Source organism: Microchirus variegatus (genome assembly GCF_963457635.1).
Source record: "Microchirus variegatus genome assembly, chromosome: 8".
Lineage (NCBI taxonomy): Eukaryota > Metazoa > Chordata > Actinopteri > Pleuronectiformes > Soleidae > Microchirus > Microchirus variegatus.
The window spans coordinates 26066805-26083044 of record NC_139809.1 but is presented as its reverse complement, the minus strand read 5'-3'; positions in this window follow the sequence as shown (position 1 = coordinate 26083044).

Here is a 16240-nt window from a genome sequence, read left to right as displayed (position 1 = left end):
AAATGTCATTTGTGTTCAGGTTAACTCCCTTTATCATCTCTGTATCTCTTGTTGAATAGAAATTAGGACACAACACTGACGTCCATTCATTGGGACAATCTACTCTTATCACTAATATTAACCAGAACATCTTAATGCATGTCCTTAAAGCTCACATAGAGTGGTCCTGTTGCACATATATGTTAGTTATGGAGGTCTACTTACATACATTAACTTGTTTTTATGGTCAAAAACCTTCTAGTTGCTGTAAACGAGCCGATTTCTGACGGTGTTTCCCAGCCACGATATTTCAGACCCAACTCTCACCCCAGCTTCCCAACTGTCTTGTGATTGGCCAGTACCCGGAAGTGACATATTCAGCACATCCGCTCTCAGAAGCATAGCTCCCCCCTCTGGAACAGTGGATGCACTGCTGCTCATTATCAAAACATTGTTTTAACAATGTTTAAAAATAGTTTCGTCACGACTCCCCGACGCAGTCCCTTTTATGACTTTGACCCAGAGTCAGACCCAGAGTCAGAAGACACTGTCGCTCGTGAAACACCTCCACAACGGACGTTATTCTTCTTCTGCGGTTCAATGTACGCAACCGGATGTGCCCGGACTAGTGCCCGGAGCAGGACGATCTGCTGTTCCGGAGAACCGTTGTTGACGTAACCGGTCCGGGTTTTTTCAGAGATCTCGCTGAGCCCGAGATTACAATAAAACACAGTGTTCTCAGCAATGGCTGAACTGTTTCTTTTGAACCTTCAGGGCTTCTTAAACAAGGTAATGATGCAGATACACACTAAAAAACAGCGTTAATTGGAACTTCCAGTCTAGGTCCTAGCCACAAGTCAATTCAATTAATTTTTATCCATAACCAGCAACACAAACCACAAAAGTCCAAGCACGATGAAATCAATTAAACAGCAACTATAAGTCGATCACAGCTTTTTGGATTTTCATTGTGAAAGTAATTTTGTTGCTGGTCTATTGACTTTTGTCTGGATGGGTAGTTAGTGACAATGAAGGACAGCCAAATTATTTGACACGCCACTTGTGGTTTATTGTGTTTTCACAGTGATTGAATTGAATTTAATGAATCCCAACAAAAAGAAAATCTTCTGCTCGTGTATTTTTCTGAACGCAAAGTTAGTTTTTCAACAAGAAATGACTCTCCTGAGAAATAATTCCGAATTAATTGTCCCTTTGGTATAACCAAATAAATGTTATGATTGCAATGTATTTGTTTATTGGGTTATATTTAATTGTTGTTATATTTAAATGTTGTACATGTACATCGAACACCTTGTGTTGAATTGTTTTTCTAATGTTTGTGAACACTGTTCTACTTTAAACTGCTACTTTAGAGCAATACAATCTGACCTTGTGTTTTTCTTTACAGTCAGTTGTGATCATTAACCAACATGTACAGTGAATGTGTTCACCGTTTTCCCAAATCTCTTCACTCTCCTGTGAAGCAGCGTGGCCTACGTGTGCCCTCCCAGCAGGCGGGCATGTGTCCTGTCTCTGTTATCTCTGTAGTTATTCATGGCAGCAGGTGCTTTCTCTGACATTTGTGGGGCAGGCCTCCAGCCTTTGTCTTCCAAGTCCTGGGGGGAGAGCAGCAACCATGACTTCTCTGCACCTGATCCCCTGCATGGCATATGCATTGGACCATTACTCTCTCAGCCTCCCCCTAATGTCACCTAACCAGTGCAGGACGCCGATTATGTAAACTGGAGGCTGGGGCGATTAGCATGCAGAGAAGCACAGGAAGCCCCGCGTTTTGATATGAAAAAGAACAAAAAAACAACTTCCTGGAACAAAGTTCAACATCAGGGTGTTAGATTAATGTAATCTCTGCTTTGATGCTTATGCCCAGTTTTCCTTGGAGACAAACCGGGCAGTTAAGAAAGAAGGGGCTGTAATGAAATAAGCAGTGAAATAACACAAATGGCTCTAAAGGCTTCAACTGACAATCACATTTTCTTGTCTTTTCTTTTTGAATTAGCTTTTACTGACTGTAACCACTATTCCAATGTTTAACAATCCTGGCTGAAGTAGTAAGAACGTTTACCAAGTTGTTGCCAGTTAAATCCTGTGATGATAAAACCAATCAAGTGGGCAATATTTAAACTGCATAAGGTGTGGTCGTGTCAATTTTGCTCTCATGCTTTATCATAAAACAACACATAAAAACTAAATGCTTCTATGTACAGTATTTTCATTGTTAGGATTTATATGGACTAATATAATTTATTGACTGTGATGTTGTTATAATGCTGGTATTATGCCAAACTGATGGTCAGTTTGAAAGAAGTCATCAAAAATCTACTTTCATCACAGTGTGCTTGCTACTTCAATAACACATGCAGTAAAGGTTAGTTGTGCTACAACAAGTTGTGCTTTGATGTTACTTAACTTTCTTATTTACATATCCAGCAGTTTCTGGCCACCTGGTGGATATAAGTCCAATAGTGACTCCATTTAAGATTAGTCTTTGGTCTCTTGAGAAATACATGGGGCTGTTTAGCTGCTAAATGCTCCACTTTGATCACCAGCTAGTTGCCATAAATGTTTGTGTTTAAGGCTTAGTGCAGAGTCGGTACAATAAGCTTTGAGAGCTTTTTTTTTTTGCTGAAATCAGCTATGTGCTGCAGCCAAATAAGATGCTTCGAGTGCAGTTGGTGAAGTTTACCTGTAAAGTTGTAAACCAGACGGCTGAACAATGAACATTAATCTCAATATACGGAGAAGCTTAAAGGTACAATATGTAGTATTTATGGGTTTATATAACCCAAAATCCACTTTTTTATACATATTATGTGCTCCTGCATTGTCTAGTCGCTGTATAATAGTATTTGTTTCATTTTCGTAGTGTTTCAAAAAGTCATGTTAAATAACATGACCACGGGCCGCGGTTGCATAGCCACTGTTAGCAGCGAGGCGCCATGTTTCTACCGGAGCCTGTGAGGACAAACGCGAGAGAACAAAACAAGCGTCTCTTTACTTGTAGCGGAAGTCCCGCCTCCTCTCGCTCCGCTTCGTCTGCTACGGCCGCGGTAGCTCGCCCTCTCCCTCGTCTCACGAACCTCATCTGCTGACTCGGAGAAAGACGACGAGGACGACATTTGACCAGCTGAGGATACCGTAGCGCTCAGGGAAGGGAGGGGGTGAGCAGAGCAGCAGGTCTTTGTTGTAAATTTCAGCCTCTCCTCTAGATGGCACTATAAACTACTTATTTCCCCTTTAATAAAAACATGAGGTGATTTTTTTTTTTTTTTAAAGGTGATTTGTAAATATGATATATTTTTTGATATAGGTGATTGTATATAAAATATGCAACAACAACAACCTTAAACATTTGAAATGTTACTACCAATTTAACCCTTTAGCACTTAACCCTCAAAATGTTCGTCTGGATTTTTTTTTTTGTTATTTTGACCATAACCATGAAAGTTAAACCATACAATTATCCTATGAGTAAGTGCTTTTGGCCATTTTTCCAGAATAACTTTCAAAATCTGGCAGTTATTGAACAGTATAAAACATATTTAAAGTACTTTTGTTTGAGTTTTTTGTCTCAACGACCAAAAACAGGGCAACACATGGAAACTACAGGCATTTTTCCAACTCTCTCCTCTCTGGTGACAAAGATACTGACTTCCTGCAACAGCGCGAGTGAAATTTCCATAATAACCACATGTCAGTTTTGACGGGCAACTTCTCAGTTGCCCGTCACGACTGAGAAGTTGCTAGAATGCGCTAGAATTTTTCCGATAGCTCAAACCAGCGTGTAATGCAAAGTGCACTTGTGCAAACGTGTCATCTGCGATACGCTCGGTGTTAAAGTGTTAAAACAATGGTTGTCCCCAAACTTTTCGAAACACATGAATATGCCTGATGGAACAACAGATCAACATACCAAATAAACCGAAATACTTGTTTCACTGCAATGTGCAGTCATTATATTAGAATATGTTTCCTTGATCATCGTCTCTTTAAAAATCAAATCTGCAAATCAGGAAAAAAATATAAAAAGGAACAGTTGATTTATATTAATGCATACTATCGAATCTAACAATGTGTGGGATACTGATATCTAGCTGAGCCCAAAAATCTTGTACTGCTACAATTCTAATGCCAGTAAGAATATTATGGATGGTAGAGATTATTTACCATGTGCGAAAAAAATGGAAAAGGGGGCATACAATGAAGAGCCCACCCCTCTCGCAGCTTAACTCAGCACAGATAAGGGTTATCATTTTGTAAAAAAAGAAGCTATGCCACATTTCATCCCTATTATTCTCTATATCAATCTCGACTCAGCTGATCCAGGATCTCAGCATTCCTTACTGTTTCAACTCCTCTGCTTGTTCCCCCCCAGTCTCTCTTTCTCTCTCCATGCCAGCTCCTCTGACACTCTGCATTACTCTAGCAGCAACGGACACTGCTGTTGGACCACTTCTCAGTGCCGGACGTCCTCCAAGGGGAGAGTCGGTGTGTCACAGCAGATTAATGCCTTGCTTGCTGACTGATCAACTCCCACTGGTGCGGGCATACTGTGGCGTGGCCCAGATAGGGAGTTGATGCCATCCAAACTCATTGCCACTCAGGTGGTCTGGTCCAGGAAACTGTGATCTATACACAGTGTCACAATGGAGAGGCGGAGTGTTGTAGACGAGACTGCGAGCGGGAGAGTGAGCAGAGGGTAATCAAGCTAAGTGGCTCTTTATGAAGAAAGAAAACTGTGAGGTCACTGCTTGTGTAATTTAACGGCAAACACAATAGAATCATTGTGTTTTATGTGTGGGAGATATTTGTTTAAATAAATATGCTATTGTATCGTCTCCTAGAAAAAAAGAAAACAAGTTGCTAAATTAAAGGAAATCTTGGATGTGTATATTCCATACCACAGTTTAGGGCCAAAATGTCATGACAACCTGATGTGTTTAAATATTGAACAGCGTTTTAGTGTTATGAGGACATAGTTTGTTGAGTCAAACGCGTCTTTTGTTAAAATGCTATAAGATAAAACCATAAGATTTTTTCCTAACACTGAGCAGGTACTTTTTCTGCAAACCTATCCACAGGTTACTCACTGCACTTGAACCTAACCATATCCATAATTGGAAAACTATTATCATCATCCACATTTCCTCCAAATGTCAAAAAGCGCATCAAAACTATATAAAGTTATTTGTATGCAGTGTGTCTGAGAATGGGCGTGTCTGTGAGCACTGGCAGCGCATTTATCCCATCAAACAGCTGAACAAGCAGGTGGTCTGGTCCAGACCACCTGCTTGTTCAGCTGGTGGTCTTTCAGTCTTACTAAAAAACACCTTTTTAGTAAGACTGAAAGGTGTTTTCAGTCTTACTAAAAAAGGGCCCTGGGGTACCCCTGAGCAAGGCACCCAATGCCCGATTGTTCCCCAGGCACGGATTCTGCCCACTGATCCTGTGCAGTTTGTGTGTTCACTAATAAGCATGGGTAAAGTATTGAGGGACAGATGCATATTAAGAAATGAATACAACTTTCACCAATGATCTCATTAACACTATGGCAGTAACAACCTGTTATGCTCTGTCTCTTGACATAATATAATATATATGTGTATATATATTTCATTTCTATTATTATATACAAACAACAAATAAATTTGCATGGATCAATGTGAAATTGCCATCTCAGTAGACACAGCTGCTTCAGGTCCCTGAAGATTCTTATAAAGTAGTGAAATTGAAAACAGGAACATTTGCCGATCTAAAAAGCTGCTGCAATAATACAATAATAGGAGGACACCTATAATCATCCCTCAGCTCGAGATGATGATGTCTTTTCAAACTCAATCACATATTACCAGGGCAATTTCTTCCCTTTTCTATCACACTTCATCAGGTAGGTCTTGGCTGCATACTCTATCCTCCTCATTAGTGATCACTTCATCACTCACTAATAATGGCCTATCAACACTGTCTCGACGACCAAAGTGACAGCAAGGGTGAATGAAATATTAACTTATGGTGTTAACTCAGGGTCATGTTTTAACAATCCCGTGTTAGATCAGATTAAGTCAAATAAATCCAGCACAAAACTCTAAAGCAGTCAAAGTAGTTTGTGCTAAAACTTATAATTTCCTTATTTTCATTCACAGAGGCATCAAAACATTGTATTTATATTATAGTTCATGCAAACCATGTCAATTCTGAGCATAGAATAATGATGCAAATTATGATTTAAGGTATTTTGTACACAAAAACAGTGGGGTGATAATGAAAAAACAAACACAAAAAAAAAAAAAGGATTTAAGCAGAACCCGAGGCAGGCATCTTGTTTTGTGTGTCACACCATTACCATAAATGGATGCTGACTGCCTGCAGTCAGGACCAATACACTATCTATAAGGGCTCATTTCACCTAAATTTACTTTGCTGCTGGTGTGACGGACGGTCGCTAGTCTTACCAGCCTAAATCAGTTCACGTTGACATACCTCTTCAGGCATGCCTGCCATCGCCAGAGGTACATGTAGTGAACGCCACCTACTCACCCCCCTCCCGTGTCCTCTCCCATTACCCTCACAGATGCCATGGTAAATGGTTGGCTTGAGGTTACAGACATGGGTCTGCTGTTTTGTATTCATGTCAGGATAGTGGAGTATCAGGAGTATTCGTTCAATACAACTGCCATGTGAGAAACATCCCTAGGCTGGTGTAATGATGATTATAAGATGAGGTGACAACGATAGTCTATCTCACTCTCAGACACACACACGTATGCATGTAATAAATGACCACATCTGTCAAGAAAGCACTTATGCAAGATTGGCATAGAGAAAAATAATTACTTAAATATGAATAGGTGTGTAGATTTTTTCTCAACAATATGTCAGTCTTGTGTGTATGCTATTGCATTTTTTTCTTAATGGCCACAACAAATGTCATTTAGACCAAAGGTTCTTGTTTTCCTCAGCCAATGAACCCCTAGAAAATAAATTTGATTTTTTTTTTTTCCTTCATTTTCTCCTGCTTATTCTCTCCAGGGTCGCAGGAGGAGGAGGACAGGTCACCTGCCTGTCACAGGGCCAACATGCAGAAAAGAATGACCATTCACATTCACATTCTCACCTACAGTCAATTTAGAGTCCCCAATTTACCAAACCCCAAATGTCTTTGGAATGTGGGAGGAAGCCAGAAACTGTCCCAGGGAGAACCTACACATACATGAGGAGAACATGTGCCGGAGAGGCCCCTGGTCAAACTGGGAAACAAACTGGAGACCTTTTTATTCCGTGAGGCCTAGAGTTTCAAAATGTAATTTTTATTTTTCATTGGGCTTAATGATAAATGCAGCATTTCATCCATTTAACAATGGAACAGCATGTTGTGCTTTCCAATAGTAAGGCATGAATAGGGTTAAGTGTATAGGTCCAAGTACCACATGTAGTCCAAGTACCACATGTAGTCCAAGGCCACATGTAAGTCCATGATTAACTTTTGTGTGCATGGATGAATTTTTATCTATCAGATACACAATGGACTCAATGCAATTCCTTTAATACCAGTAGTATACTCTATTCTCTGCAGAATATTATGATATATATATATATATATATATTTTTTTTTTTTTTTTAACTGCTAAAGCATGTCTTGAATAATGGTGTACTAGACCTTTTCACATGCATGTCATTATAGTGTTACTAAAACAACACATTTAATGGTGGCCTATGACATTTGCACATTACGATACATTTTAATTTGATAAAGTATAATAAAATGTGACACCATCGTGCCTTGTTTTGTTTTTCTCTGACTAAGCCATTATCTCTCTCAACTGAATTCACAGCAGAAAGGCCTGGGTGCTCAATAATGCAAATGAGTCCTGGAATCCATGGCCATTATGGCTGCTGGTACCTGCACAGACGGGGAGGACCCAGCCCCAGACTCACCAGACAGACTGATGCAGTGAAGTAGCTTTTAATAAGAGCAAACAGGCTTACAGGCAGATGGGTGGATAGTCAGACAGGCAAGCTGACGGAAATAGATAACAGGATGCAAGATGCACGTATAGCTGGTACACAAGGAAACACAAGGTAGCCAGGAGCAGATACACTGGCAGTATCATCAAAGCCAAACTGACAAGGAGCTGTGACAGAGGTAGGTGTGAGTATTGGCTTGTGCCATGAGGGATCTTGGTTCAGGTGTGAGTGGGCAAGGATACATAAGTGATTGAGTGTGGAAAATTGGTGAGCAGATGGAAATGGTAAAAGAAAGTCATGGAGCAGAGGGAGAATAGAGGGTCTTGGGAGAAAGACACACACCAAACTGAAATAAACATGCTGTCCCAAATGAATGGCACAGGAAACACTGAGCCCGTTATTAATTACTGTTGGAAATTTTAGCAGTGGCAGCACTGAGGTTCAGGGACCCACTGCAGTATAAGATATGATTGTATCAGACTATTTCTGCCAGTATTGTGTCAAGCCAATACCAACATTTATAGGCATCTGTACAGTCTTAATATGAACCATCATTAAATGGCAGCCACGCAAAGAAACAGGATCCAGGCACTTTGGAGTGAAAATCTGAAAGATTTGTTTATAAATGACCGAGAATGTCCTGAAATAGCTAACTGTTTTGAATGGATTTCATATAAAAATATAAATGAAACAAACAATATATGCAGAGAATTGCTGACTTGGCATGTCCAACTCATAGCTACAACGTCAGAGGATTCAAGTTTGTAGCTATGTTAGGAAGACGGTGTTACCTGGTATAGCATTGTAGATTATGAGTCCAATCAAATTCACTGTGCATGTAAAGTTGTGGTTTTGGTCTTTGGGTCCATTAAACCTTTATGTGAACTATATTCTATAATGGAGAACAAACAATACGACACAAAGCTGTTGACAGAATTGCTGTTGTAAAGCAAACAAGCAGAAAAGCACAATGTACATACTAAAACCAGGTTGTGGTGCAGTTACCTGCAAAGAGCCTGAGTATGTGATAGCATCATGCCCGTCCCGCAAAACACCAGAATTAACAGTTTAGAGTGCCAGATTTCTCAGTCATCGGCCACTTTTGACATACATCCTCAGTCATCCAGTTGTGTATAGATAGCACGGAGTTTTCCTTCCATCCATCTTCTACCGCTTTATCCCCCAATTCCGCCAATCTCAATTGACATAGGGTAATAGGCGGGGTACACCCTGGACAGGTCGCCAGTCCATACCAGGGCCACATATAGAGATAAACAACCATTGACTATCACACTCATGGTCAGTTTACCTAATCTTTTTCACACATGCTTCAGATTGTGGCCAAATGTGTCCTCAAACACCTGAATGTGTTCAGATCTGAGGTTGCATTCAGGATGAATCGTATACATTTATACCTATGTGATCAGATCACTCAGAATAGATGTTTGAAACCTATGTCCTTTACATCTCCGATGACATTCTGGGGCAGTCTTATGCTGAGACTCTGACTGTACTCTTTAAGCTGGAAAAACCCTTTAGCTGGTTCACAAGGTCAACTTCTTTATTTGCTTGCACATTAATTGTTTAATAATAAAACCATTAGGTTTATTGCATGTCTGTAACATTGAGCACGTTATTCCTTTGCACTCTGAAGTACATTGGTTATACAAGAGGAAAGGTCTGGATTTGTGTAATAATAATTACATTGTGAAATGTTAATGTGTGTTTTACACTGTTCTATTATGCTGCTATTCTTGTATTGCGGAAACAGTGTCATAAGCACAAATCTTAGTAAAGAGTTGAACCCTATATGCTGCATCCAGATCATCATTGCTTCTCATTAGCTGAAACGGGCACACTCTGGAGCAGCATAGTGAATCATATTCACTGAGTAGGAAGTGTATATTTAAAGTGGCAATACATTATTTATAGTTGTATGGGAGGTGGAAACGATACCAACACAATATCACAACCTTTTGTGTCTTCCAATACCAATACCAGTTCAATATTGTTTACATCTTTTAATCAATAAAGATGTTAAAGTCATGTTTTGGGTGAAGCGTATACCACCTAACTACAGTATATTAGCTAGCCATCCATCCATCTTCTACCACTTTATCTGCCACATGAGGGTCGCTGGGGGAGCTGTGCCAATCTCAGCTGACATAGGGCGAGAGGCGGGGTACACCCTGGACAGGTTGCCTGTCCATTGCAGGGCCACATATAGAGACAAACAACCATTCACCTCTCCTCTGTCCCCCATTTTTTCTTTCACCCCAATCGGTCGAGGCAGTCTGGTTCTGTCAGAGATTTATTCCTGTTAAAAGGGTGGGGTTTTTTTCTCCACTGATGCCAAGTGCTTGCCCATTGTGTGAACTGTCAGGTTTCTCTGCTCTCCATGATGTTGTCCATGTGCAGTGCCTTGATATCATGTATGTTATGAGTTGGTGCCATACCAATTGAATTGAATCCAATTCACTCTCACACTCATGGTCAATTTACATCAAATAAGAAATAAATACCCCAAATACTTTACACAAACACCCACATACACATAATACACCTACACAAACGCACTTACTACTATAATTGCATTATAGTCAACCCAAACAGGGAGTTGTCTACTATTTGAGCTCACCGTGTACTCCATTATGAAGACGAGGACCTGCACCTCCACCTGCTCCTCCAGGTGTGGGAGATGACTCCAAAGATGCTTTCTTGATGGCATGCCAGAAGGAGAGGGCACTCCATACAGCTGCATACTTTACAGTCACATAAAGGCTGTTCATTACCATCCATCGTCGTATATTATGTCACGATTTTGAAAGTATACTTGGTGTTATGAATCCCTTGTTAGGGAGAGAGATGTGTAATCAACACAAAAAAAGTGTTTATCACTGAACATGAGTCAACATCGGTGAGGCATGACACGCCAATAAAAGTAAATCAAACATGTAGTGATGTAGCCGAGTGTTTTATGTATAGCTTATTAAAATATTGGTAAGCAGTCACAGTATCTGCAATGGTCATCACTACAGCAATAGACTTAATGTATCTTACCTGGCTATGGAAAACAACATTATCACCTGCCACTTTTATGCAGATAAGCCTATAAAAATTCTGCATACAACCCCCTCTTGATTTAGCACCACAACCACAGTGCTACAACTCCTGTATGAGATCATTTCCTTTTTTTTTTAAACTGAGTGATAAACCTGTTAATCAAATTTGTGGCACAGGTCAGATCTGTGTGAACAGCCTCTGGAAGTTTCAAGTCAGGGAAAAATAACAGTCTGTTGTATCTGACATCTAATTGTTTTTTTTTTGAGATACATATATATAATGCAGGGAGCAACTGACTTTAACATATGCTCTGTCTGGCCACCATTTAACTCCGTTCTGTTGAGCACTCCCCGACCTTTGTGTCCTTTTGGTTCAAATAATCAGAACAAAATTATCTCCAGACCCACAACACCACAGCTTTTATAAAACATCGTGGCCACACTGAGGTCAGAAAATCAATTCATGAATTAATTGTCGAGCATGTCTTTCTGATCAATTTTTCACTATATCCAAAGGGATAGAATATTGAAGACAGCATGTCTATTCAAATCTGCCAGCAGCAAAATGGCAGAGAGGTTTTAACCCGTCGCTCAGCTATGGAGTAAATCTAACACAAATATGCCCTGGGTGGCATTGCTGTAAAATATACTCACCAGCCATTAAAAGGCTTTTTATTAGGTACACAGGACAGGACACCAAAGAGTGTCAGAGGTGGCACCTAGTGTGGTCGTCTGCTGCTGAAGATTACCTGCTTCAAGGTTTGTGTTGGGCATTCAGGCATGGTTTTCTGCAGAGCATTGTTTTTAAAGAGTGGTTATGAATTACTCATGCATGTTACCATTAACTAACTTTCACTCGGGAAGCTGTCACTCCCTGGATACTTTCTCTTTTTCAGACTATTCTCTGTAAACTCTATAGTGTGCAAACATCTCAGGAGATTAACAGTTTGTGTAGCACTCAGACCAGCCTGTCTGGCACCGTCATCCATGCTATGTTCTAAGTCACCTATATATTCTTCAATCTCCCCTATTGAGATGCTCAGTCATTTTGACCATGACATAGATTGAGCTTCTGCCATGTGATTGGCTGATTAGACAGTTGCAACTAAAGTGGAGTGTATTTATTGTAAAGTTGCCTGCAAAGTGTGCCTATTACAAATCACAAATTGCTTATGTTTTATTCATTAGTCGAATTATTATATGTCATTATACTTGACACTGATTTCTGGACCTACTTATTTCAAATGTGTTTTATTAGGTGTGTTGTCTCTAATATTGTCCTCCCTCTTTTTTGACAAAATATTTGTTTCTTGTTTAAACACAGTTGTGCCATTTCGATCTTCCAAGTCTTTAATACATTCTAATATTGTAGATGTACACCAACCAGCCACAAACAAAACGTATAATTATTGTGATTTCTTTGATGGAAGAAGTATGACGTACACCAATCTATTCCAATTCCAATCTATGGTTTGGCCCCAGGATCCAAGTGGGAAAGCTGACAAACACTTCCATTTCTCAGTTTGAGTAAAGCCATTAACATTGTGTGACCTACTTTAGAGACATAAGGGAGACGTAGACCATGGAAATTCCAAATCATCTGTGTTTTTGTTAATCTCTTTTCCCTGTCATGTTACAAAACAACTTTTGCTCATCAAACTTAAGGTCAAAAGTTCACTTTGCATTTGGCTGTGCTCATAGTCACCACAGGGCACCAGCTCTGAAACAAACCACAAACTCCCTCTCATCATCTGTGATTCACACAGCTGGGTAGAAGTATGGTACACTCCCCCTCCCCCCCAACACATTACCCTTCCTCTGCTCTGACCTTCAACCCTCCTCTGTGTGTATCACTGTTCACTTGTCTACTTCTCTGACCCTCGCAATCACCTCACACTGCTCATCTCTCCATTCGCACTCTGAACCGTTGGTGATGGCAGCCGATTGACATCAATGACTCTCTACAGAATAGAAAGGTTAATCAAAACCAACTGTTCCCTGCCCATTCCTCAGTACCATCTGCTGTACAGTGCCAGTCAAACAACGACAGACACAGTAGTAATCAGAACAAAATATGGCAGTGAGAATATCAATGTCTACAGTAACAGAATCATCATGCATAAGTTTTTCAAATGGAGACCTGCTTTTTAAGGATAAAAACACCACCCCATTCACAATATAATTTAGAGTGAGGAGAGCAATTTTGTGCATAACCACTCTGATTATTTACTTAAATAAGTAGATCACCTCTTTTCCAAAGATATCTGAATTAACTGAATTCAAAGATATCCTCCTTTTAAAGGTGAAGTAAGTAGTTTATAGTGCCATCTAGAGGAGAGGCTGACATTTACAAGAAAGAACTGCTGCTCTGCTCACCCCCTCCCTTCCCTGAGCGCTACGGTATCCGCAGCTGGTCAAATGTCGTCCTCGTTGTCTTTCTCTGTGTCAGCAGATGAGGTTCGTGAGGTGAGGGAGAGGGCGAGCTACAATATAAATAGTGACGTGCAGTCAGGGAAGGCAGGGTAGACCGTGCCTACCCTAGGCTGTCAGGGAAAATTTGAGGTTGAGTTAATGTAAGGATTTGTTATTTTTAAAATTATTTTTAATTTTTTAATTTCAGATTTAACAACAGTTTTGAATGTGTCCGCATTTGGTGATTTTCATAGTCTAATAAAAGCAACTCAACAGTGCTGTTTTCTGGTCAGGTCGCCATTACGTTCTATTACAGAGCAAAGGCACAGACCTCCTCTGCCTTTCTGTCTCATCGGCGCGAATGTGACAGTTAGTTAGTCAGTTTCCCGTATAGTTAAAATGTACGTAAAAAAGTAGATCACTACGCTGCCTATTGAAGTAACTGTACTATGTTTGTGCTGCATTTACGTTCGCGTTGCTTTCGTGAATTGTCAACACACCGCCACGCCCTCTCGCTGTTTTTTACGTCCAGCAATTTAGCGGGAGGTGTAATGATGGCTCTACAAGAGAGGCTTAAACAGTTCTTAAGGCTGGCATTTGATGAAAAACAGAAGCTTTTATTAGAGGGTGACCCACGCCTGAGCTACCGGACCTTCTCCAAAGGGAGGGACAGAAAATTACACGTACATTTCAAAAGGAGTGGTATAAGAAAAAGGAAAAAGCAACCGTAAACTCTGTAGACTCTGTAAACTGAAGGCCAAGTCAGGAGACTTTTCTTGTTATTTTGTTTGTTGTTTGTTTTATTGTTGTTTTCTGTTATTTCAAATGCATTCACACAAAACTTAAAGGTTCCTCTGAAAAGGAATGTTCTAAAAGTTTTCCACGTCTACTGAATAAAAGTCCATTACAACCCCTATTCTAACACTAAACGAGTAATGCCATTTATCAGGTCATATGAGACAACCACATTCATTTTTGCCACCATTTTGTAACCTGGAAGTTGCAATTTGAATGCATGTGATGTGAGCTTAATTCCGTTCATTTATGCTTTACTCTTGTGACACATTGGCTCTGTGGTGATGCAAAACTCTGCACATTGCTGATAACCTTGAAGAAAGACATGGTGGAAACCACATCACAACCAGGATCCTCTATTATATTCCATGTCAGTTTGACAGGCAAAGTCATTTACTGATTGTGTCTCAAGCCATTAATTCTGATTTTGAGTAATTATTTCAGCTTTTAAAGCAGTTAAAAAAAAAAAAGGTTTCTCGATTTGTGACAAAAAAGAAAGTGGAGTGGAATGTGAGTGATATGGTAGCCGTAGTTGTGATGCTTCTTAAACATTCCTGACAAGGCAGGTATAAAATACGTAAACAAATTGATCACAAACGTATCTAAATATGGAGACTGGAGGGGACTTTATACACTCCTTCACTTTCCCTCTGTTTTTAAATCTACTGGGATTCTCTGCTTTGATCTTTGTAAAATTCACACACAGGCCCTCTTGACAGTTTGTGCAAAAGCAAAGTGATGTGGTGAGTGCAGGATTAAATTGAGAATATGGACATCAAGGACAGAAGAGGCAGATGCAGCCAGAGGCATCCTGTCTGAATATGGGTATGGCTTTGCAAGTGGCCCTGACATAAACAACAATAATACCAATAGATGAAATGATAGTGAACCCTTGTAAATTGTGACCCACAGTAGATCACAGCTGTGGACAGGTTGTCGGACAATTGTTTTGTTTTAATTGCATTGAGAATATTACTGTACATGTTTCGTGTGTCATTTATTTGGACCAGCAGAGGGCACACATCAACCAAAGCACGAATGTAATTAGCAGAAGAAGAAGAAGGCACACTGAAACAAATGTGAGTTGAGTTGAGTGAGCTGCATCCTTGCCTGGGCACAGCCCCACATTGGACAGAGGACAGTGAAGCTACAGCCATAATGTTGTTGCTTGTGGATCACTGATTTTCAAATGCATCGAACGGTGGGAAACTGTCAACTACCTTAACTCACGGAATGCAAATGCACCAGGTTGGCCAGATAATTTGTGTATTTTATGAGAGAGTGATCTCCAGTCTGACTTAGCCACAGTACATCACAAATGGCCCTAGGTTCACGTTATAAAATGTTAATGAACCAAGTTGTCATTATGATCATGTCATTGTTTAGTCTCAATGTATTTAATTGAATTGTTGGATCTGGCATTTAAAGCTTAGTGTGAAACTTGTATTTATTATGTTATTAATTGATGTTATTATTCTGCCACTCCTTGCGCTTGAACAGAAACAATGCCACATTAGTTCCATTATTGTTCCCTCTCAGGAGGTGTCTAGCAATACTATCAGACCTGACTGAGGGAGTGTTTGTGTGCATACAGCAGAGGTGCAGGGGTGGATGGGGGCAAGAAGGGTTTATCACATCAAACTGTTGAATGACTGGGTTTTTTGAGCAGTTCAATTCAAGTGGGGTTCTTCCCATGTGCACATGGGTTTTCTCTGGGTCATCCGGTTTCCTTCCACAGTCCAAACACATGCAGAGGTTAATTGGTTAATTGACCTTATGTGTGAATGTGAGAGTGAATGGTTGTTCATCACGGTCTGTTGGTCCTGCAATGGACTGGTGACCTGTCCATTTTTTTTTCCCTATGTCAGTTGGGTTTGTCGACAACTCCCTGCAACCCTCATGTGGAGGATAAAGCAGTAGGCGAAGGAATTAATTATTTAGTTAATTCAAGTGTAAAACGTTTTGTGGAAGATTCTTTGTCTTTTATGTCATACTCTAACCTGTTTGTA